General features: G+C 36.7%; 1 protein-coding gene across 2 annotated transcripts in view; it reads right to left on the bottom strand.

The window, feature by feature from the left end:
- LOC126187392 (vesicle transport protein USE1) overlaps window positions 1-11,515 on the bottom strand; it is a 152,550-nt gene extending 141,035 nt beyond the window's left edge. The window contains exon 1 of one of the 2 annotated variants that reach the window (XM_049928446.1): window positions 11,385-11,515. The gene's annotated coding sequence lies outside the window, so the exon portion shown is untranslated. The remainder of the gene's footprint in view (window positions 1-11,384) is intronic. The other variant, XM_049928447.1, reaches the window with a different exon arrangement.
- Between the last annotated feature and the right edge of the window lie 12,390 nt (window positions 11,516-23,905).

Raw genomic sequence — 23,905 nt, 5'->3', positions numbered from 1 at the left:
CGCTAAAAACAGACAAAGAGATTCAAAGAGGAGAGTTTGAATGGTCAGTTCATTCTGATGGCATTGCCTGCATCAAATGGAAAGACAAATGTGTAGTCATGTTGCTGTCTACAATTGATTCGTCTGTATGTGTTGAAGAAGTCAGCCGTAAAGAAAAGGATGGAAAAATCACAAAGATACCTTGCCCAAAAATAGTGAAATTATATAATGTAAATATGGGATGTGTCGATAAGGGAGATATGATGAACAGTTTTTATGCAATAGACAGGAAATCATGAAGGTGGTGGCTAAGACTATTTTGGTATATAGTTGATATTTCTATTGGAAATGCATTTATTCCATTTCGATTATGTAATCCAACAGCGAAGCAAGTGCTAAAGGATTTTTGAAGACGTGTTGCCACAGGCCTTGTAGGCAGTAATGTCTTCAAAGATAGTCCTGGCCATCCCAGTACACCGTCAGAACCATCTGCAAAAAAATTCATAACTGTTGTTCCCCATGAGAAACGTATATCGGAAACAAAACATCTGCCAAAACATGGAACCTCAAGGTGCTGTGTGCACTGCAGCACAAAGAAAGAACCCCACAGAAGCTGATGGAGATGTACTTACTGCCAGGTAGCCTTATGCTTATCTGCAGAAAGGAATTGCTTTTTACTCCATCATCAAAAGTGATGACATTTAGTGGGCAGTGGCTCCATTTGAAACCACCCTGTATGTGTTCAGTTTATGTATACTCCATTTAATTTTTACATTTTTGTCTCACTGTATGAAAATTAATACAATAAAAACAAGGAAAAATTAAAAATTAATTTTTTTTATTTTGCCCCTGAAAGGGTTAAAAAAAAGCCTCTGCTTATGTACTAAACAGCCACAGGAAACTCCTATATTTTTGGTTTTTGTTTTAAAAAGGACAGACAAGCCGATAATGTAAACAACTATCATCTAGTACCTCAACTGAAGTGTTTTCTCAAACATAACCAAGTTTTTTACAGTCTGCTTCAAAACCACACTGCAAGAATCTCATTACTATCACAAAATCAATGTTGTTTTAGCAAATGCACTTCTACATCAACAGCTATGTATGAGTTCTTAGAAGCTGTCTTTAAACCACTGGACAACGGAGAACATGCAACTTGTATACTCCTAGATCTGTAAAATTCATTTGCCGTAACTCACCACAATACTCTTATTCATTAACTAGCACAAAAATGTGCACAAGCATGTCAGACCACAGGGTAAATTCTCACCTGCAGGACACGTAGGATACAGTGATATTAAGGCATCAAAGTGTTTATCAGAATAACTACAAATTGATTCAATAAAGCAGTAAGTATTGTGTACCACTGCACTTTGTCCTAGGACCCCTATTGTTCCTTCTTTACTCTTGTAATGTAGACTATTTTACTGAAGACGGGGGAAAAAAAAATTATTTGCATGTGACACCGGCATTTTAATTATGGCTGCAGATTATATCTCAATGAAATCAGCAACATATGCTACACTTCAATATAGTAAAAAATGCAAGCAATCAGTATACTCTTTGAAGCATGGCATACACTTGGTATATGGCATCTGCAATGTTTTTATTTATATGTTTCAGTTGCACATAGCATTTCTGTGTTCTGTTTGCAACATATCATTTAGTTCTTGAGGGTGTGTACTAGATCAATATATACCTAGTGCAGACGGCAATCCACTGAGAGGGATGATGTTTTGGATCATGTTGTAGACTAGTCCTATACAGGTTTAGTTAAGACGGCAAGTGTATTGAAGAGTTCGGCATTGATGTTCTGCTTTGATGAGTTATATCACTGTTCACAACCTCCTTTTTTATGAAAAAGTTGTGGTGACAAACCGATTTGTAGCATGGTCAGAAACCCAGGTTAGTTGTAAGGTGCCAATGTTGTTGAGAGTTGGTGAAGTCAATGAATGTCATGATACTCTTTTTTTATATTTCCACTGTGCATTCCATATTACATTTATGTCCCTAAAAAATCCTTATATTTTTCCACTCTTGTCTGATATTTTCCAACTGTTAATATCAAACATATTAAAAAGGTGTTAATAACAAGGCAATTCCCACTCAAAAACCCCTACTCCCAGAGGCTTACACCTATGCTATGTCAATGACACCCTCAGTCTATTGATGATGTGTCACATTATTTACAAATCTCAGCTTTATTAGCTGGTTCCATCAAAATAAAATAATAATATATAACTGTGTTCACAAATTTCCATTTTCTCTGTTTTTTACAAGAATTAGATACAATAAAAAGCTTCGGCAATACATTACTGAAGTCTGTTATTGAAACTAAATTTGTAGGAATAGAACTACAAAATAACTTCAAATGGGACTGTTGTGTAAAACTTTTCAGAACAACGACTTGAGAAGTTTGTTCTGCTTTTCATGAATTAAGGCAAAGTGTAAGTAATTCAGTAGTGATTCAAACAAATTATGCCTATTTCCAGAGCACCAAGTAGTAATATTCCAAATTTTATGACCAAATTAGAAGTTCTGCTGAATAGTGTCAGCTCATTAAACATGAGAATAATACTTTGTGGCGATTTTAACATTGATTTATCAAAACACAGTAATGCTAAACTTGATTTGTTAAACATGACCAAATCCTTTAATATGACCCCCACAATACACTCTCCAACAAGATCAACAGAGCATACTGATTCAATAATTGATCAAATCTTCATAACTGATACTTGTTACAAATTCACTGGCGAAGTACTGAGCATGGGATACAGTGACCATGATGCTCAGCTACTGAGCGTTGACATGGAAAATAGTAAAATCAGCCCCAAAAAAGTATTTCAAAGAAGAAACTTTTCAGATGGCAATATTAGGATTTTTAACTTCCTATTAGCTAAGGAAAATTGGGACAGTGTTTACATGCAAACAACTGTTGATAATATGTTCTTAAGCTTCCATAACACCTTCCTTTATTACTTTAATACAGCATTTCCTTTTGAAACAAAAACTTCAAGCAATCAAAATAGAAAGTCGTGGGTAACAAAAGGAATCAAAATTTCTAGTGAGAGAAACAGATTTCTCCAATATTGCTACAAAAAATACATAGTCACTGAAGAATTTTCTGACTATTGTAAAGCCTACAAAAAAACTTATCTTAGAGTGATTAGACAGGCAAAACTTTTATGGAATGACAATTTCATAAGAAACTCTTCAAACAAAATGAAAGCTAGGTGGAATGTTATTAAAAAAGAAACTTGTAGTTCAATACCTAAAAAGGAAAACATTTCTCTAACGCTTAATGACTCTAAGGTCACAGATCCATACACAGTTGTAAACAAGTTCAATGAATATTTCACCTCACTAGCAGAAGATCTCATTCAGGCAAACTGCAAGGTATCGTTCTTCAATTCCACCAATACGTCAAACAGCACTAATGCTACAATGTTTGTTTATGAAACGAACCCTGATGAAATTATGAACATAATAAAATTGTTACGCAATAAAATCTCTAGTGGCTATGATGAAGTACCTGACCTCATATTAAAGGTGTGTGCTCCCCATATAGTAAAGCCATTATCAACCATCTACAACCAATCATTAAAAACTGGCATTTTTCCAGATGCTCTCAAAATAGCTAAAGTCTCACCATTACTACAGAAGGTTCCCCTGATTTAGTATCCAATTATAGACCATTATCCATATTAAGCATCTTTTCAAAAATCCTGGAAAACTTTTTTATAACAGGCTTATAAATTTCATAAAAAACCACGCACCAATCAGCATTCAACAACATGATTTTAGTAAATCTTTATCCACCCAGACAGCAATTTTTGAACTGTTGGACCACATACTGAAATCAATTGACCAACATAATATAGCTGCAGGTATCTTCTTAGATCTCTCTAAAGCCTTTGACGTACTAGATCATAAAATACTGCTTGCTAAATTGGAAAGAAGAGGAATAAGAGGTGTGGCTCACAACTGGCTATGCTCTTACCTACAAAACCGCAGACAGAAGGTATCACTTCAATACGATATTAATGTACAGAATAAAATAAATACCACAGTTTTCCTCTCGGAGGAAAGAACAATAAGATGGTGTTCCCCAGGGTTCTGTTCTAGGGCCATTACTTTACCTCATTTACATAGATGATATTGTTGAACGTATGAGCCCACAAAAAACTATCCTGTTTGCTGATGATACAAGCATAGTGTTGACTGGATCTAGCCCTGAATCCCTTCAGACAATATCTGATAACTCTATGAAAAAACTTTCTGAGTGGTTTAACAAAAATGGCCTAATTGTTAATAGTGGGAAAACTGTACGTATCAACTTCCATCTAATTCCCACATCCAGTCAAAAACTATCCAAGTAAAGTTAAATAATGATAAAATTGAAAATGTAAATGCAACAAAATTTTTGGGTCTCTAGTCCAACAAAATTTAAAATGGGACACACATATAAACAATTTATCAAAGAAACTCTCATCATTGTGCTATGGACTAAGAATACTAAAATCTACTACAAGTAAATCCACACTAATGCAAGCATACCATGCGCAGTGCCACTCATTGCTCCACTATGGAATCATCTTTTGGGGAAATTCAACTCACAGCACAAATATATTTAAACTACAAAAAAGAGCACTGAGGATAATCTGTGGCCTCAAAAAGCTGGAATCCTGTAAATGTCAATTTATAAAACTTAATGTTCTAAGCATCCCATCCCTATTCATTCAAGAAACAATCCTATTCACCAGGGAATACCTCTCCAGAACAGGCAAATTAATCCAAAACAATTTATATACACACTCATTATACCAGAGGGCAATCTAATATCCATCAAATTTTTTCAAGGACATCATCATACCAAAAATATATAACTCATCTGGGTGTCGTATTATACAATAAAATTCCAGAACAAATAAAAACTGCTCCAGATCCAATATTTAAAAATAAACTAAAGGCATTTCTGACAAAGCACTGTTTCTATTCAGTACAAGAATTCCTGGAAATGAAAAATTATAAAGTTCCTTTGTAAAATACTGTGATTAGAGTAAAACATTCTGTAGGCAAAATAATAACCTAATTTCTACTATACACAACTATGTTTCAGTTTCACTTCCCAAAATTTTTCAACTCGCTTTTTGAATGTACAAGTACACATTCTATTAGTATTAAAACTTAATTGTCTGTGAAACCTCAATGTTAATTTCATGTTTAATGTAGTTTTTAAATGACATTGTCCTTCTGTTGTGTTTCCAGTTGACATTTTCACTATTCTGTAATCTCAGTGGCTATTTGTGTAAATTTAAAGTAGCACTACATTGCCTACATGTTTCTTAGTTCCCCAAGTAAATTGTTTGTATTCTCTGTATGTGAAGTTACTATATTCATCAATGAACAATTTTGTGTACATTTTTTAAAATGATATTTGGTAATAAAAATGACTTGTCCTATATCATGTATACTTTGTACAATATGTGATCCACAGGATAAATAAATAAATACAAATACAAAATTACTTCATTATGGGCTAATCTTCTAGGGCAACTTGAACCTCATCTAAAAAGTCTTTATGATGTAGAAAAAAAGCTGTCAGGGCTGTCTGCAACTTAACACAAGAGCAGCAGAGAATGTGATACCTCTAGAACAGCTGGAAGGGATCATTTGAGCCCTAACAAGATGTGCATTAAAAATCCACAATGTGATTAAAGTCGGACCTGTACTATTTTCCATTAATCTACCCAGAAATGTGAGTTATTTCTGCAGTTCCTAAGATCTCTTCATTTATCTCACTTGCTTGTTTTGAAACATTGAAATTAAACTTTGTTATTTCCCATTCATCAGTTCATTTACTAGCTGGAATGAACTCCTTGCCTTAAGATTATTTTTGGTTATCTCACAGTAGATGATCGACACTTTTATTGCTGGCATGTCTAGGATGCAGTAAAAAACAAATGTCTGCCATCTTCTGCAAGTAAAATTAGTTGAATAATGTTGTCATTGATTTCCACACCATACTTTGTAGTGTTATAAAAGCTAACATTTTTAAGGTTTTTCTTTCATTCTTCGCTCACTGCTATTTCAGGATGTAGTGCACTGAGAAAAACAACTTCCTTATTCTTCTTCCTTTGGTACACTCTGACATATCAGTATTCTTCAATGAGGGAATGTACGTCAGACTTGTTCCCATTCATGTAGTTAGGGAGTTTTCGATGAATCTTGTTGATGATTCCCTCTTATGACATTTTATTCTGTCGAAGTTTCTTGGAAAGCTGAAGGGATGTGAAGTAGTACTCTGCTGTCATATTCCTTCCTTGGTTTAGAAATTACTCCATGAGACCAAAAATGATATACTCTCCCAATGGCTGATTGTCTGGTCAGACATTTCCCTTGCTGCAGTACGGGAATGCACTGCAGGTGTACTTGGATGTCACATTTGCAGCTATTCAAATTTGAATCTGTACCTGTCAGGTTTGCTTCGCATACACTGGGTAAAAAGCTGCACCTTGCTTTGCTTGGAAGCAACTGCTCATCAACAGTAAGATTTCCACCGGGGTGATATAGCAGAGACAGCTTTGTGCAGACTTGTTCCATATTCCAGAAATAAGAGCGCACATCTCTGCAGTAATATGTTGAATTTGAGATGGCTTCTCATTAATCCGTTAAATTGATGGAATCTGTTTGTCATCGTTTTATCCCTGATGAAAATAAGACTCTCAAAAATGTGACCAAAAGTCATTCAAGGAAATATGTTTAGCGCAAAAAGCACCTCTGGCATACACGATACCAATCACTGGCTCCAATTATATAGCCTAAATGATGATTTAAAAAAAAACATTTCAGGAATTTAATTCTGTGTGTTTTATATAACACACAACATCACTCATCCACTTGGTGGCATGCATTCGCAATGGACCCGCCCTCTCTCCTTCAGGACATTCAAAGCAATCCTCCTTCCAAGTAGTGGTGTGTTAGTAACTTTGCATTCTATTCCATCTCTAGCTGACATGTTCAACATTACAGTAACTGATCCCTGAGACTGTTCTGGAAACAAATGAGATAGGGAGTCATCTACTGATGGTAACACCTACTAATCTTCATCATCAGTTGTCTCTGACAGAAAATCGCCCTAATCCAATAAGCCATTTCCTAATTAAGTGCATACATCATCATTCGAGGCAATTATTGTTAACCAAAACAATAGGCAACACAAGAAGATTTGTAATTATTAGAACAGCAGTATTCTAAAAATGAGTTATGGCACGGGTCAATGACCTCTGCTGCTGTTGCATGAAATCATGAAACTCTACTAAATTACAATAAACAGAAATGTGAAAATGTCACAAAGTTTGGTGGAAAGATATTAAAAACTGAATTATTGTGGAATTAAAAGTTGAGGGGTCTCTTTTGACCACTCTGACTACTCCACTGTTGAAGAAACTGGGATCACGTAGACCACACTTCACACTCAGCTGAAAATAATGAACCTGCCAAGCCTACACATCTACAAGTCTGTACTACTTGCAAATGAAGATTTTTTAAACAGAACTGAGGAACTGCACCAAAATAACCATGTTCACAGCCACAACAGGAGAAGCACCCATAACACTCATGTCTCATTGTTGGACAGCAATGAATCATTTGAGCTCAAACACAGTTAGATATCTCAAACAACATGCTCTCTGTACCAACCACCATGGATCCCGAAAACATCGATCACGTGAAACTCAACTCACACTTTTCTCACATGACATACAAAAGCTTTCGACGTCAAGGCAGTCAGGTAGATGCAGTATCACTTATTGTCAAAAGTATGATCATATGGGGTGTCAAGTGCAAATTGGACCGGACTGAAGATTTTTTGATACAGAGAATGCAGTATTTTATCACGGACGGAGATTCATCGTCAGATGTAGAAGTAACTTCAAGTGTGTCCCTGGGAAGCGTGTTCAGACACTTGCTGTTCATGTTGTATGTTAATGCCCTTGCAGACAATATTAATAGTAATATTAAGATTTTAGCAGATGATGCAGTTATCTATAATTAAGTACCATCTGCAAGAAGCTGCATAGATATTCAGTCAAATCTTGATAAGATTTTCAAAGTGGTGCAAAGACTGGAAACTTGCTCTCAGTGTTCAGAAATGTAAAACTGTACACTTCACAAGAAGGAAAAATGTAGTATCCTTTGACTACAAAACCAATGGGACACACCAGTAATCAGCCAAGTCATACAACTATATAGGTGTAACACTTAGTAGGGATATGAAATGGAATGATCACATAGGCTCAGTCACGGCAAAGAAGGTGGTAGGACTTGGTTTATTGGTAAAATACTAGGGAAATGCAATCAGTTTACAAAAGAGATTGCTTACAAATCACTGGTGCGGCCCATTCTAAAATATTCCTAAAGTGTGTGGGATCCATACCAAAGAGGAGTAATAGGGGTATTGAATGTATACAGAGAAGTGTACCATGAATGGTCACTGGTTTGCTTAATCCATGGGAGAGTGTCACAGAGATACTGAAGGAACTGAACTGTCAGACTCTTGAAGACAGGCATAAACTATCCCGAGGAAGTTAATTAACAGTTTCAAGAACTGGCTTTAAATGATGACTCTAGGAATATACTATCACTCACATTGGGACCGTGAAGATAAGATAAGAATTATTACTGCACACACTGAGGCATTCAAAAAATCATTCTTCCCAGACTCCATAAATGAGACCCTTAAACCATATCTGGTGGAGTAGGCTACAGCTTTTATTCAATAAAATAATTCTTGAATTATCAAACAGCTTTAATAGACTGATGATAAAAGACCGGAAAGTTGTGTCATTTAACTTGCAAAGTATGTAAAAAAGGGTTTCAATGAAGTTGCGGCCTGGGTCATGTTTGGTAAATGAAAGAATCAATGAAATGATTCTCATCATGTAAAACAATTTAAATGTAACTGCAAAAAGTGAAGCTGTTCATGTGCCTGTGGCATCACCCACATAAGTCAATGCTAAGAGCTATTATGACTGCATAACTGGTACGTAACTATTTTAATCCCTAATTTCATGTTGCTTGTAATTTGTGAAAGATGATAATACCCAAATTCAAGGATCGCAGTTGTAAAACTGCCAGGATTAAGCTGGATAGTCAGGTAATATACAAATAACATTTTAGTGGCCAAAAATTGCAACATTCTTGAAGAAAACTCTTATGCATACATTCTTTCCAATGCAAAAATTAATGCAAAAAATCATATGTGTGTCAAAATATACCATGGTGAACTCTGTAGTAGCCTATTGTAACATCCTATTGAAGTTTTAATTACTGCACCTCTGATGGTATTACCCAAAAAACGTATAAAAATTTTCATTTGCAAAGAATAATAGATTTTTAATGTGCTGTGATGGTACAAGCAGTTCAGTGCTGCACAGAAACTCTGTGTTGAAATAGCTTCTTTGCCGTTTTAGTGTGAAGCAACATGTAATACACCCTACCCACAGCAGAATGAAATAACAAAATATGTATGTCCACATTAGCTGATTCATTCAAAGATAAAAAAGGATAAAAAATACTATTCAGAAACTGTATAGATAAAAATTGTAATCTGCTTTCACAATCATTAAATTTACCAGGTTTCACAATACACTCAATTGTCATCATATAAGATCTCTGAATAGCCATAAACCACTGAAATACAAATGAAATGAGTGTTAGTGTCAGTGGTGTTGAGAAGCAGCTGGAACAGTTGAAAACTGCACAAAGCTCCAGGCCCCAATGGAGTCACTGTCAGATTCTATACTGAATTTGCAGCTGAGTTAGTCTCTCTTTTAACTAAATCTATCATGGATTCCTCGAACCAAAAATGAGCCCAGTAGTTGGAAGAACATATGGATGTTTCATATACAAGAATGGTACTATAACTGATCAACAAAACTACTGTCCAATATCTCTGAAATCAATTTGTTGTACCATCTTAGAACATATTCTGAGCTCAAACTTAATGACCTGCTCCATGGCAACAAGCATGGATTCCAAAAACATCATTCATGCGAAACCCAACCTGCATTTTCTCATGACATAAAGCATTGGATCAAGGCAATCTGGAAGACACAATATTTCTTCGACTGCCAACAACTATTTACCTCAGTACCAAATTTACGCTTAGTGTCAAAAGTACGATCATGTGGGGTATCAAGCAAAATTTGTGACTTCATTGAGGATTTTTTGGTAAAGAGAATGCAGCATGTTCTCTTGGATGGAGAGTCACATTCAGACACAGAAGTAACTTCGAGTGTGCCTCAGAGAAGAAAGTTGGGATGCTTGTTGTTCATGTTGTACCAGTATGTTATGATCTTGTGGACAATATTAATAGCAAAATCAGGCTTTTTTTCCCAGATGATTCAGTTTTCTATAATGAAGTACTATCTAAAAGACGCTAAACGGAAAAAAATGTAGTATCCTATTACAGTAATATCAATAATTAACTGTTGGAATCAGCCAACTCAAAACAAATACCTAGGTGTAATACTTAGTAGAGATATGAAATGGAATTATCACATAGGCTTAGTCATGGGTAAAGCAGGTGGTAGGCTTCAGTTTATTAGTAGAATACTGGGAAAACGTAATCAGTCTAGAAAGGAGACAGCTTACAGATGAAACTCGTGCGATCCATTCAGGAATATTGCTCCAGCGTTTAATGTGTGTGACCCATACCAAAAAGGGCTAACATGTTATACAGAACGTATAGGGAGAGAGAGAAGAGCAGCACGAGTTGTCACACGTTTGTTTGACCTGTGAGAGTGTGTCACAGAGATGCTGTACGAAAAACTGAACTGGCATTCTTTAAGATTAATGTGATCTGTACCAAAAAAGTCTACTTAAATAGTTTCAAGAACTGGCTATAAAAGATGACTCTAGGGCTATAATATAACCCTCTACTTACTGAAGTAAAAGACCCGATCATTACTAAGTAAGAGCGTACATAGGTCCAAGCAGTTCACAACACAAATTGCCGGTGAGGGAATACCTTACGAAGGAAGACGCTGTTGCAGAAATTTCATCAAAACACCATTACTTCTAACTACATAAGGTATTATGCTTGTCTCAATGAAGCATGTGCAGACGCAAAAAAATCTTAGCATATAACTGTGTGAGAAATCATTTTAAATTTTCCCACAGGCAAAGTCGCTCCTCGTTTTTGCAATTCCTGACAAAAAAATAACGGCAACAATAACATTACTGGCGTATCATTGTTCAGAAACGCAACATTCAAGTAAAACATAGTCATCAAGATCTGTTTTAAGTTTGACCCCTTCGTATACGAGATTAGAACTAATGGTTTTACAATACATAAAATGGATTGTTGGTTTACAAGTACGTATAATAAATGCACATACTGTTATCAAACCAACCGTGAGTACTTCGTCATTCGTAAGCAGCGTACAGCAGGTTCACCGCTGTGTTGGCTAAGTGGCTACACTGACAATAACATGAGGTTTAAGAAACCTAGCCATGTGCAACAAAAGACTAACGCTGACAAATCGCTTGTTGCCCTGGTAACGCTTCTTGTTGTGTTTGGAAACAGTTCGAATACAAGTTGATGAATTTGGTGTGCATACTTATCAGTGTACGAGATAAATCGTATTACATACTGTTTCATCTGCTGCTTTATCGGATGAGACACAGCAAACTAGATCAGGTAATTGCATAAAATATACGGAAGCTTTTTTAATCGTTTACGCAGATTTTATTTCTTTCCGCATGCAGCTGAAATTTTACATATTATACGATAAATAAACAACGAATAGGACTCTGATAGTAAAGCATAATATTTTCACTTCGTTCATGATTAAAGCCGTACCCCAACATTGTCAACTCCTGCTTTCACATGTTAATTCACAAGTGCATAAAAAATTATTAAGTGGCACACGAGGGAGCTGTACGCTCATTGACAATTTGTTGTAAGGAAATGTTCAAAATATTGGGTTCGTGGCGTAAACATAGTTGTGTTCCATTTAACATCCGCCCCGTCAACTCCATATTGCCCGCATTTTTTGTAGATTTCCGCTATTTGCGAGTTAATTACGCCAGTTTAATTTTTTTTTACATATTTCCATGTATTAAGCTCACAGATCCTGTATCACTCTAAAACGATTCCTTGATGAATGAATCCCTGATAGCAATACTAGTTTGTGACAACATCGACAAAAGCTTTGAGACTCCAGGCTCCAAGAAGTTTCAGGAAATCGGTAAATTTTATCCCACCATTGTCTCCTGGTATAGCACAGAATCAGCATCTGAGTTATTAATAGCTTTTGTTTTTAAAGGCAACTTGTAATCTCACTCATTGTGAAACCTGGTAAATTTAATGATTGTGAAAGCAGATTACAATGTTTATCTATACAGTTTCTGAATAGTATTTTTTATCCTTTTTTATCATAGAACATCAAGGCTAGTTTCAAGTCATTTATTTTATTTTTTGACAAAAGCAATTAGCCTATATTGTATATTCTATGAACAAGAATGTCGTTACATGTTCAGAGAACCCACCAACCACAATGCACAATGAAGCTGCAGATTCTAATACTGTTACATAAAGCTGCTGGGGGGGGGGGGGGGGGGGGGGGAGCTCTCCAAGGTCATACTTGGATCATTTTAGCAAATGACTGACCTTTCTTATGAAATTTCAGTGAAGTTCACAATGTGCAAATTTGTCTACAGCAGTCATTGTGGCATCCTTGTTCTGAATTAAGAGTGGAAGGCTTGAACCAAACACTTGTTCATTTTCACTCCTAGTCCTCCCCCCCCCCCTCCCTCCCAAATCTCTCCACCACCATTCCTTCCCAAGGTAGTAAATATGTGTTGGTCAGAGTTTCTTTTCTCCATTCTCTGCACTGAACTGACTGACCAGTCAGAAAAAGCTCTTCCGCATGGTATATGTGTTGGGCTTTTAATGGAAAGTGAAATAAATTGTTGTCCATTCTGATAAATATGCCCTCTAGATTATCAAAGATACAAAAAAAAGTTATGTAGTTTTGGAACTGAAAACATTTTATCTAATTGAAACTTATTACGCTACATCTTCAGCATGGGACAGAGAATCTTGAAACTCGTTGAGCAAGAAATGAAACAGCCCAGCTACTACAGGATTAGACAGAACTTCAATTTGGAAACACACATTCACTGTTATAACAGTCTCCATTTTTAGTCTCCTCGATAGAATAGAAGGAGTGACCCAGGAGGGAACTTTTCAGTTTCGATTTGAAAGCGTGTGGATTACTGCCAAGATTTTAGAATTCTTGTGGTAGCTTATTATTGAAAATGGATGCAGCAGTATACTGTGTGATCCAAATGTAGATTGGATCTTTGCCTAGTATTAACTGAGTGAAAGCTGCTAATTCTTTGGAATAAGCTGATATTGTTAACAAGAAAGGGCAGTAAAGAATATATATATTGAGAGGCCAGTGTCAGAATAACCAGACGATTGAACACGGGTCATCAAGAGGTTCGCAAACCTACTCCACTTATTGCCCGAACTGCCCGTCTCTGAATCAAAAATATTCTTAGAGAATGGGAATAGTTGCCCAAAATATAATACCATACAACATAAGCAAATGAAAACAGGCAAAGTAGACTAATTTTAATGTTGAATGATTCGTACTTCCGATAACCATTTGAGCGAATGAAAATAAGCAAAGTAGACTAAGTTTCATGTTGAATAATTCGTACTTCAGATACCGTTCGGATAGTAAAAATGGCAGCATTAAGTCTTTAAACAAGATCCTGAATGTGGGTTTCCCATGATAGTTTACTACCAATCTGAACACCTAGAAATTTGAACTGTTCAGTTTCACTATTCATATGCCCATTCTATAAAATTAAAATATGGGGTTTTGTTGAATAGTGTGTTAGAAACTGTAAAAACTGAGTCTTACTGTGATTTAGTGTTATCTTATTTTGTACAAGCCATGAACTTATGTCATGAACTGCACTATTTGAAACAGAGCCAGTGGTTGCACACAACATCCTTTACTACCAAGCTCATCAGCAAACAGAAATATTTTAGATTCACCTGTAATACTAGAGAGCATATCATTTGTATAAATAAGGAACAGGAGCAGCCCCAACACTGATCCCTGGGACACCCCCACTTGACTGTGCCCTACTTGGACCCCATATCACAGCCATTCTCAACACTGTGAATAATGACCTTTGTTGTCTGTTGTTAAAGTAAGAGGTGAACCAATTGTGAGATACTCCCCATATTCCATAATGGTCCAACCTCTGGAGCAATATTTTGTGATCAGCACAATCAAACAAATGCCTTAGTGAAATCAAAAAATGTGCCTAGCTTTCGAAACCTTTTGTGTAATCCATCCAAACCTCACAGAGAAATAAGAATGTATAGTATTTTCATCATGGTAAATGATGACAGCCAAAACAGTTGCAGGATAAAGATTTATTAAAATTCTTGACCACGGTTTCGGTATATTTAAATATTCCTTCATTAGAAGTAAAATACACCTGTTCTCAGGATAAAGATTTTACTTCTGATGACGGTATATTCAGATATACTGAAACTGTGGTCAAGAATTTTAATAAATCTTTATCCTGCAACTGTTTTGGCTGTCATCATTTACCATGAAGAATTTCAACAGTTGCTGTTTCAGCCATGTTTAAAATCTTATGATAGTATTTTCAGTTGTTAAACCACTTCTAAAGCCGAACTGTACATTTGATAGTAAATTATATGATATAAAATGATACATCCTTACATACACGTGTTTCTTCTTTTATGTGTGGCTATTGACAATTCAATGCTTCTGCCTTTCCAAAGGATACCTCTGATAACTAGGAATTTTCCTTTCTTTTGTGTATGTTTATTGACAACTCAACGCCTCTCGTTTTCGGTAGTGGTAATCTTCAGTACTAAAGTATTTATATAGTAATTCATAGTTGCACAGAAAATTTCCCATCTCTTGTCTACATTTTTTCACCATAAATCTCCTAGTTTTCTGTTTTCAGTAGAACTTCCAAGACATTTATGTTTCTGGGTTAGTTAACCACAAGTTCTATGACTATCTTGGTGTGGTCTGTGGCATACCACAGTTGTCTTATAAGCCTGGTCCTGGCTACCATACACCTCTGTGCTTCACTATGGTAAAAACATTGGGCATTGCTTTTAAGTTGTTGGAATTACCATATTCATTTCAAAACTATGTTCCTCCACACCAGTACTGGTGCCTGTTCCTGTCTCCCAATTGTACCTCATGACAGTTGTGATATCTTGTTAAAAGTCTCTTGCCAGTTAGAACATCAGCTCCTTGCAGTTCTCATCAGCCTGAATTGAATGCTCTGCATATCACAGATCCACCAACAAATGACTACACCCTGTCTTTGCTCTATGACAGAGGGGCGGCCTCTGTTGCTGCCCACAGAAACCACACCACAAGAACTTATTCTGTCTGACCCATCAGTAAAAGGCTGTCTAGGTGTTTTTCTCATGTCTAGCAACAAAGATCAGGTTGCAACCTAACAACAACTTGATCTGAGGTTTTGGCATTCATCAGCAAGGGACATTGTAGCATGCCTTGTGCCAAACAATTTGGATGAAGATATGTTTGGTGCCCAGCTCTCTCAGAAACAGCTCTGATGTTGATGCCACAGCTCATTACAAGACATACTGCAAAATATTAAAGTAAGTAAATTAGTATGGACGTCAAAGAAAAGGCATTATGAGAAAAAGATAACCATATCAGATAACAAAATAAAGAAAATATGGGATCTAGGGATGGAGGAGTACGATCCTCACAGTAGAAGTATCCTCCATAAAAAATCTTTAAAATCAAAAAGTCTTGTGATTATGGCAAAATATTAACAAAATAAACTAGCCTAATTAAAGAGTGTGCTTTGAGTTTAATGCCATATTAAGTTAACTTTGTAATCAGTCATTTATCAGTATAACATTTCCTCAGTGGCTGAAATATCTGAAGTTAAGTCTTCATTTAAGAAAGGAGATAAAGAAATAACTGTACAGGTGTAGCAGATGCCGGTTCTGTCCCTCTTGAACTGCCTCAGCATCTGATGTGAGACACTCTATCTGCTGCTGCAAATAACTAAGTGATGTGTGTCTCCTCATACCCGCCCATACCTGCGACAATATTACGTCTGACAGTCCTTCTTTGCTTACAATTCCATGTAAGTGATGCCAGTATTCCCATATGTTTGCCATGTATCACTTGCTGTAGTCATTGTTCCACCACCTTGCACAGGTGGTTGATCAATGTTTTCCTCAGGTGGGAATATTGTTGGTCCCTTAGCAGCCTCAGTACAACTTCAGATGCTATACTTGCCACTCTGGAATCAAGACTGTTGGCTGTCACTGCAGATTTCGTGTGCCCATCAGTCATGCCAATCTGCACAAATGCCAGATTCCTAACAAAGCATTGGGTTCATACCTCCTCTTAAAAGCATTTATGTGTAAATTTTACTAGATTTGTATTCTGTGTCCTTTAAATTAATAAATATATAAAACTTAACAAGATTTTCATGTTTTTCACTCTACGCTTCCACAGTTATACCTATCAAAGTGAACATCACTGTATCAACTGCAAAAAGCAGGTTTGATATTCGTGAATTTCTAAAAATTTATTACTGTAAAGGCAGGGGTCTACCAAAACACAAAAAATAGGCAAACAGTCTAAGAGACAAAAAAGTTTGGTAACTTCTGCTATAGTTCCATAGTGAAGAGACCCTCCTGGGTGTAGAACATGACAGAAAGACAAAAATAAACATTAAATATTTCCTTGTTTATCGTCATTATATAGACACAGAATAACGATTCAGTAGTGCTTATCCTAGGACGTTCTTCATGTTATAGATATCCCTTTTTTCTCTACAACTTTTATATTTGCCAAATATAAGGTTAAGTAAAAATATGTTTAAGATTTCTTAACTTATCCTGTATCCATGAGGACCACTTTGCTGTGGGTCTGTGAAAAGTACATTAGCATATTTGTTTTTCTTTGGAAAAGTAAAAGATAAGCCTCTCTCAAGCCAGAATTGCTGATAGGTCTTCCTAAACTGTTCTTCATTAGTGCTTATTACAGGAAGTTCTTTGTGTTATAGATATCACTTTTTTCAATGTCACTGCTATAACTGATAATCCACTGTGGGTACATTCATAGTCAAAATGTCCTCAAATCTAGTTTCAGAGTCTGTGTGAAGGACATTTAAATGTTGAACATAGAGTTAAACATCATCATCCTGGCAGTTTATGACATGAGAAAATTCACACCATCAGTAGTTTTGCTCCATTAGTTTAATTCTAGCAAAAAAAGCTGAAATGATGGATATTGTTTTTAATGAAATTAGACTGTCATCAGTGTAACTATAAGTTAATTAACTACAGTAAAAGAATCTAGTAAAGAAGCAATATTTGGTTTCCACTCAATTAAAACTGGATTTTTGGCATCCCAAAACGAAAACATTCTCAAAAAGTCGGAAAAAGCATGTCAAGCATAAGCCTATTGACATCCAGCATACTTCAGCATGAAGGAGTAACCAATAATAGTTCTCATCATTTTCTTCATATAATTGTGCAAGTAAGGTAGAATTCAACACATTTTTTCAAATTAATTGTGCCAATGACAGATGGAAGAGATTGTTGCAATCTACCACTCAAATTTTTAGCAGCTAAATGTCATTGATGGATAACATGAAGTACTGCAAACACCCAAGGCACATTTTGTTTTAAATGGCTTATAAATCCATAATAGTACCCAAACATTGTAGGTGCTCCACTTGCTGCTGCTGATATTATATTTGATACAGGAATTGCTTTTTCCATGTATAGTCTTTCAAAATATTAAATACTGATTCACCTTTAGTGCCTGCTGTCACAGTTCTCACGCAGATTTCTTTGTTCATAACAAAATGAACATATGTCAATAACAGTGCTTCATTACCAGCGGAAGCTGACTCATTCAGTTGTATGGAGAAAAGGGGTCATTTGCAGATAATTACACAAGATATTTTCAAAATCATAACTCATTTCATCAATACATCTTTGAAGTGTTGTTGTTGAAACAAATTCTTTTGAGTATATTGTAGGCAATTTGTGTAGAACAGTTTTACAATCTCTTCAGTGGCTGCCAAAATTAAGTGCTCCCTGATAGTGCGCAGTTTTCCAGATTTTGCCACAGGTAGAGAGACATCGCAAGAGAACAAAACCCTAATCATTTCTCTGTGCCATCAAAGCGAACATACTTTCCACTGTGGGTCTCTTCTAAGTTTTTCTCTAAGTCTTTCTTTAAGTATTGGGGAGCGTTTCAAAACTGTAGCTGTTTTATCAGGGTGATACATTCCCAGATGATCCTCCAGCTTGGATGGTTTCATAGTGTCATTGCTTAGCACTTGTTTGCATAAAAGGCACGTCAGTAATCATTTGTTCAGTAATGGTGCAATGAAGCCAAGCTTAAAATAATCTACACTGTACTGTCTTCATTTCTTTTTAAATTCTGCGATGTTTAGCATCAGTTATCTATGGACAAAAATTAGGCTAATTAGGTAAATACAGTAAGACATAGCAATCAAAAGCAACCCTCTACACAATTTAAGGATCTACAGAAAGCTGCCTTCATTTCTTTTTAAATTCTTCCTTGTTTAGCATCAGTTATCTATGGACAAAAATTAAGCTAATTAGGTAAATACAGTAAGACATAGCAATCAAAAGCAACCCTCTACACAATTGAAGGATCTACTAAAAGATGAAAAATAATTTACTTATTATTTTCCGGCACCCCCAAACAACATGACATTGATTCACCTTAACTTTTGTAGCCCTTAACTATAGCCTGCTCACAAAGTGATAAATGGGTGCTCCCTAGTTTTGGATCAGTAGTTGGTCAACTTCAGCCTGCTCATTTTATGTCCAGCTGCTGCTGACCTCAGCTATGTAATGCAGAATTCAGTGTATGTAATGATTGTGAAGTGATTGTTGTGCTGAGTTGCAAATTAGTGCAAGCAGGAGTGTGAAAGTAAAGAGTTACTCCACCCTGTCTCTTATCTGATGAGATGAACAGTTACATACACTCTATCTAGCTTCAGCTCTGTAAGAAGAATTCGGAATTTTGGTTGCGACATGCCTAAGTGGCAACCACATTTTCTTTTCTTGCTGCTGTGGAACCTTTGCAGGTTGAAGTCAACCCCTGGGGACCGATATAGACCACTTTGGGATCACTGATTTATTGTAACAAGAAGTTAGTCTAATTTAATCAGCCATAAACATGGATGGCAACGTGAATGGTTATCACCTAAACAGGTTTCCTGGGATTGTGTCCACAAGTAATTCAGTGCAATCTGTCTACATCACATGTGTTTTATAGTTATGGAGGCTCTATCGCATTTCCCTTAGGCTGTACAGATGCCTTCCGTATCAGCAGATACTATGATACATTTGTGTCATGGAAGTGTTATCATGAGTGAGCCCCAATTTCAAGCTCATATATTCACTTCCTTTTCAAGGATGAATGACAGTCACCATCTCTTCCCAGTTTTGTTCCATCTATTATCAAAGCACATGGATATTCAAGATGGCTAAAGTGCTAAAAGAGTTAAAATGCTGTATGGTACTCAAAACCTTCTTGAGTAACCTCTGCACACTGCCAGTCAGTGCAAAAGTCCAATTAGGTCGAACTCCTCTTCCCAAAAAACCAGCACCCACTTTATTTTGCATGGTAAACATTCTGTCCACAGAATGTAGTGCTTGTCTAATAGTATCGGTGCTAAATCTCTGTGAGCGCCCAACATTACACTTAAAGTAACAATTGTATGTACTGCCACTTTTCATATCTTTTATTTTATTAAGTTTATCTAAAAACAAAGATGATGAGACTTATCAAACAAAAGCGCTGGCAGGTCGGTAGACACACAAACACAAACATACACACAACATTCAAGCTTTCGCAACAAACAGTTGCTTCATCAGGAAAGAGGGAAGGAGAGGGAAAGACGAAAGGATGTGGGTTTTAAGGGAGAGGGTAGGGAGTCATTCCAATCCCGGGAGCGGAAAGGCTTACCTTAGGGTGAAAAAAGGACAGGTATACACTCGCACACACACACATATCCATCCACACATATACAGACACAAGCAGACATATTTAAAGACAAAGAGTTTGGGCCAAACTCTTTGCCTTTACAAATGTCTGCTTGTGTCTGTGTATGTGCGGTTGGATATGTGTGTGTGTGTGTGCGAGTGTATACCTGTCCTTTTTTCACCCTAAGGTAAGTCTTTCCGCTCCCGGGATTGGAATGACTCCTTAACCTCTCCCTTAAAACCCACATCCTTTCGTCTTTCCCTCTCCTTCCCTCTTTCCTGATGAAGCAACTGTTTGTTGCGAAAGCTTGAATTTTGTGTGTATGTTTGTGTTTGTTTGTGTGTCTATCGACCTGCCAGCACTTTTGTTTGGTAAGTCTCATCATCTTTGTTTTTAGATATATTTTTCCCACGTGGAATGTTTTCTTCTATTACATTCATATCATTTTATTAAGTTTGTTGTTTCTGCCTGCTCAGTTGAGCTACTTAGTTGTTATTTTGTTGCATTAATTGCCTTCAAGTGACATATAATATTAATGGCTTTCACTCACATCTGTTAAAGTTAAAACACTTTATTCAAGGTCCTGTGTGAATTTCCCTCTCACCACTTGTATGAATCTGTTGCATTCCATTTACGTTTCTCCTCTTTTTCCTGCCATGAAAGGAAGACTGACATGCAAAAGTATGATTTCCCACAACTTTTGCCTGTACAGATAATGCCAGTCTTTCCTCTGGTTAAATTTCTGTAACTGATAAATACACACTTTTATTTGTTTAATTCACATTCGTTAAACTTCTGAATGTACGTGTTATTTCTTACATTTCAAGTAACAGATTATATATGTGAAAAATGGCAAGTCGCATTATGTTTCAGTGGGATATATGTGAAGTGTTTAATGACAGCCGTAGAAAATTTTTATCAAAATACATCTCACGAAACCTCTTTACAAAGGAAGATCCAGGTGTACTGCCCAGTTATTTGTTGCAGCATTGCAAAAATGAGGGTGTAGGTAGCCAGTGACATTATGAAACAACTAAGATTACTGAAATTGAAAAGGCACCAGGACATCCTGACCATATTCTGTATAGAATTTGCGGCTGAATAAGCTCCCTTTTTCAACCATAATCTACTACAGATCCCTCAAACAAAAAATATGTCCAGTAGTTGAAAGAACACACAGGTCACACCTGTCTACAAGAAAGGTAGCAGAAATGATCCACAAAACTACTGTCCAATGCCATTGACACCCTTCTGTTGTAGAATCTTAGAGCATATCCTGAATTCAAGTGTAATGAGGTATCAGGACCTCTTACATTCCAGTAACATTGATCATACAAATCCCATTTCAAACTTTTTTCACATGACATTCTAAAAGCCGTGGATCATAGGAGTCAGATGGATGCAGTTTCTCTTGATTTCCAAAATGTATTTGACTCCGTACTGCACCAATGCTTATTAATCATTTGCTTAATAGTAACCTTAGATGTTTAGCAAATAATACACTTGTGCGTAGTCAAGTACTATCCAAAAAGAGCTGCACAAATATTCTGCTGGGTCTTGATAAGACTTCAAAGTGGTGCAGAGTTTGGCAACTTTCTCTAAATTTTCAGAAATGTAAAATTGTGACCTTCACATGTTGTATTTCAACAACAACATCTTTATTAAAGAAACTTACACCAACACAGTTCTGACCCTTGTAGTCACGTAACTTCATATTTTTTGATTGGACTTGCAATACTGGTCAGTGATTCATGTCCAATGCACAGCCAGAGTCTACAATTGAAATGCACAATAAATCCGAATACCCACCATGTTTGTGTTGTAGAGAGAATCCATTTCATTGTTGATAGTTCTTCTAAATGTAGTCTTGCTGGGCATTCATGGAGCAATTTGAACTGCAGGCTTTTGGCAGGGCAGCAGTATTTATCTCTGGTCCTATAAGTGTGGCCACTGACACGAGGCAGAGGTACTCGTAACATCTTTGCTGAAGACATGACTCAGATATTCAGTGGGTCTTGAAAAAAAAATACACGTTTTTGTAGGTTACAGAGCAAGAGAAGAAAAAAGCAGATGAAGTCTACAGATGTCCCTGCTGAATTTCGGCATTGGCAGTATCATCCAATAGTTTGCACAGTATGGGATTTCACATGTTAGTTATTCCAGATAACGTTGAAAAATGACATGACACCAGTATGATCCAAAAGGTGTATTCAGAACAAGATGTTGAGAGTCCAGGGCCAATGGAAGCTGTAGGTAAGCATCTGCCTGCTCAATTTTAGGAAAGTATTATCCTGATGCTAATTTTGAATGATGCTCCTTGAGCCTCAGAATAGGTTACTAGTCGGTGATGGCTTGAGTATTGATGGTGGCCTTGAAATTTCTGCAGATGCACAACATACCCAAATCACTGAGGTGAGTGCAGCCCAACTGCTGGTGATGACAGTTCAAATGCACCAAAGGTCTGATGGCAAACTGTACTGTCCACATGCAAAAAATTTGGGAACTTTTGTGGGCTTGAGAGAGTTTTTGGCTAGGACAGCATTAGCATAGCTGAACCCAAGCTTGCAAAGGGATGCATATTTTTGAAAGACCTTCTGAATATTTGTAAACATAATGGTATTAGACAGGAAACTGACAGAACCTGAGATAGAGAAACCAAACAGTGAAACACATCTAGTGCAAATATATTTATAATTGTTTGATTGTTGGGGGGGGGGGGGGTGTCTTGATGACCACTAGGTCCAAGGAGCAATGAAACTGTTATTACATTAATTGTGTAGTGATTATGCTGCACATGAGGATGACTTATTTGTTACATGCAATGAGCTTGTGAAGTGACTTCTGCAATATCTGTTGTTCATTAACTTCAAGTTTCACAAAAAGATGCATGAGGACATCTGGTGGTGAACATGCCTTTGCTGGAATAGCATGAATATTCACTGGCACATCAGAATCATGGGCTTGTCGTTTGTTTTTACAAATTTCCGCCATTTGACCCTTTTTTCCAGATTGTATACGTGTTTCAGTGCAGTATAGGTACTGGGATTAATAGTGGTTCCAGAAACAATCCCAGGAACTATTACCATGTCAATTGTCAAGGGTGTTCCCCAGATTGTGGGTCAAGCTTGTTGGCTGTAAAGGAAGAAAACATATCCATGGTTGTGCTGCATCATGTGAGGGCAGTTTAATGGCAGGACCTTCACAGTTGTTGGGAGCCTCTTGTAGCTGTAAGTCAGCCAAGTGTGCTGTTTCAAAAGCAGAAGCAATCTGGAGGACTTCTGATAGCAAAATTATAGAAAGATTAAGGTCAGTAGAAAATCTAGCAGTCATGTTTTGGTTAAGAGAATCTGCATGAGATTTCTGACAGCCATCACTTGTAAAACCACAGCACCAATGTAGATCAGTAGACCATGTCCAATAACATTGATTTGCTTTCTTGTGACAGGACAGGAACTGAAAGTGGAAAGCCACAACATGAGCTTGAGCATGAAAATTGCTGTGTTAGAGGTTTCCAAGTGCATCAGAAGCTATCTGATCAGTGAGTGGAGACAGTATATGTAAGAGCTGTAGATTTTGGAAGCAGACCAAGCAAGAAAATGAGATTTTGGAGCTTGCGCACCTAGTACTTGGTACACTTAACATGCTGACTGGCCATTTCTCAAAACTGTCTCAATCCCCCTCATCCCCTAAAAATGATGTGGATGATAGTGGTTACACTTTTGAGTGGGGATATAATTTATGGAGATTACTTATGCTGACTGGCATTTTTTCAGGAATGCCAGTAATGTCTGTAGTTGCTCCTGGTGTTGCTTTTGTATGAG

This window comes from Schistocerca cancellata, chromosome 5 (assembly GCF_023864275.1).
Source record: "Schistocerca cancellata isolate TAMUIC-IGC-003103 chromosome 5, iqSchCanc2.1, whole genome shotgun sequence".
NCBI lineage: Eukaryota > Metazoa > Arthropoda > Insecta > Orthoptera > Acrididae > Schistocerca > Schistocerca cancellata.
The sequence above is the reverse complement of the archived record's forward strand: the minus strand, read 5'-3'. Positions and strand labels throughout refer to the sequence as shown.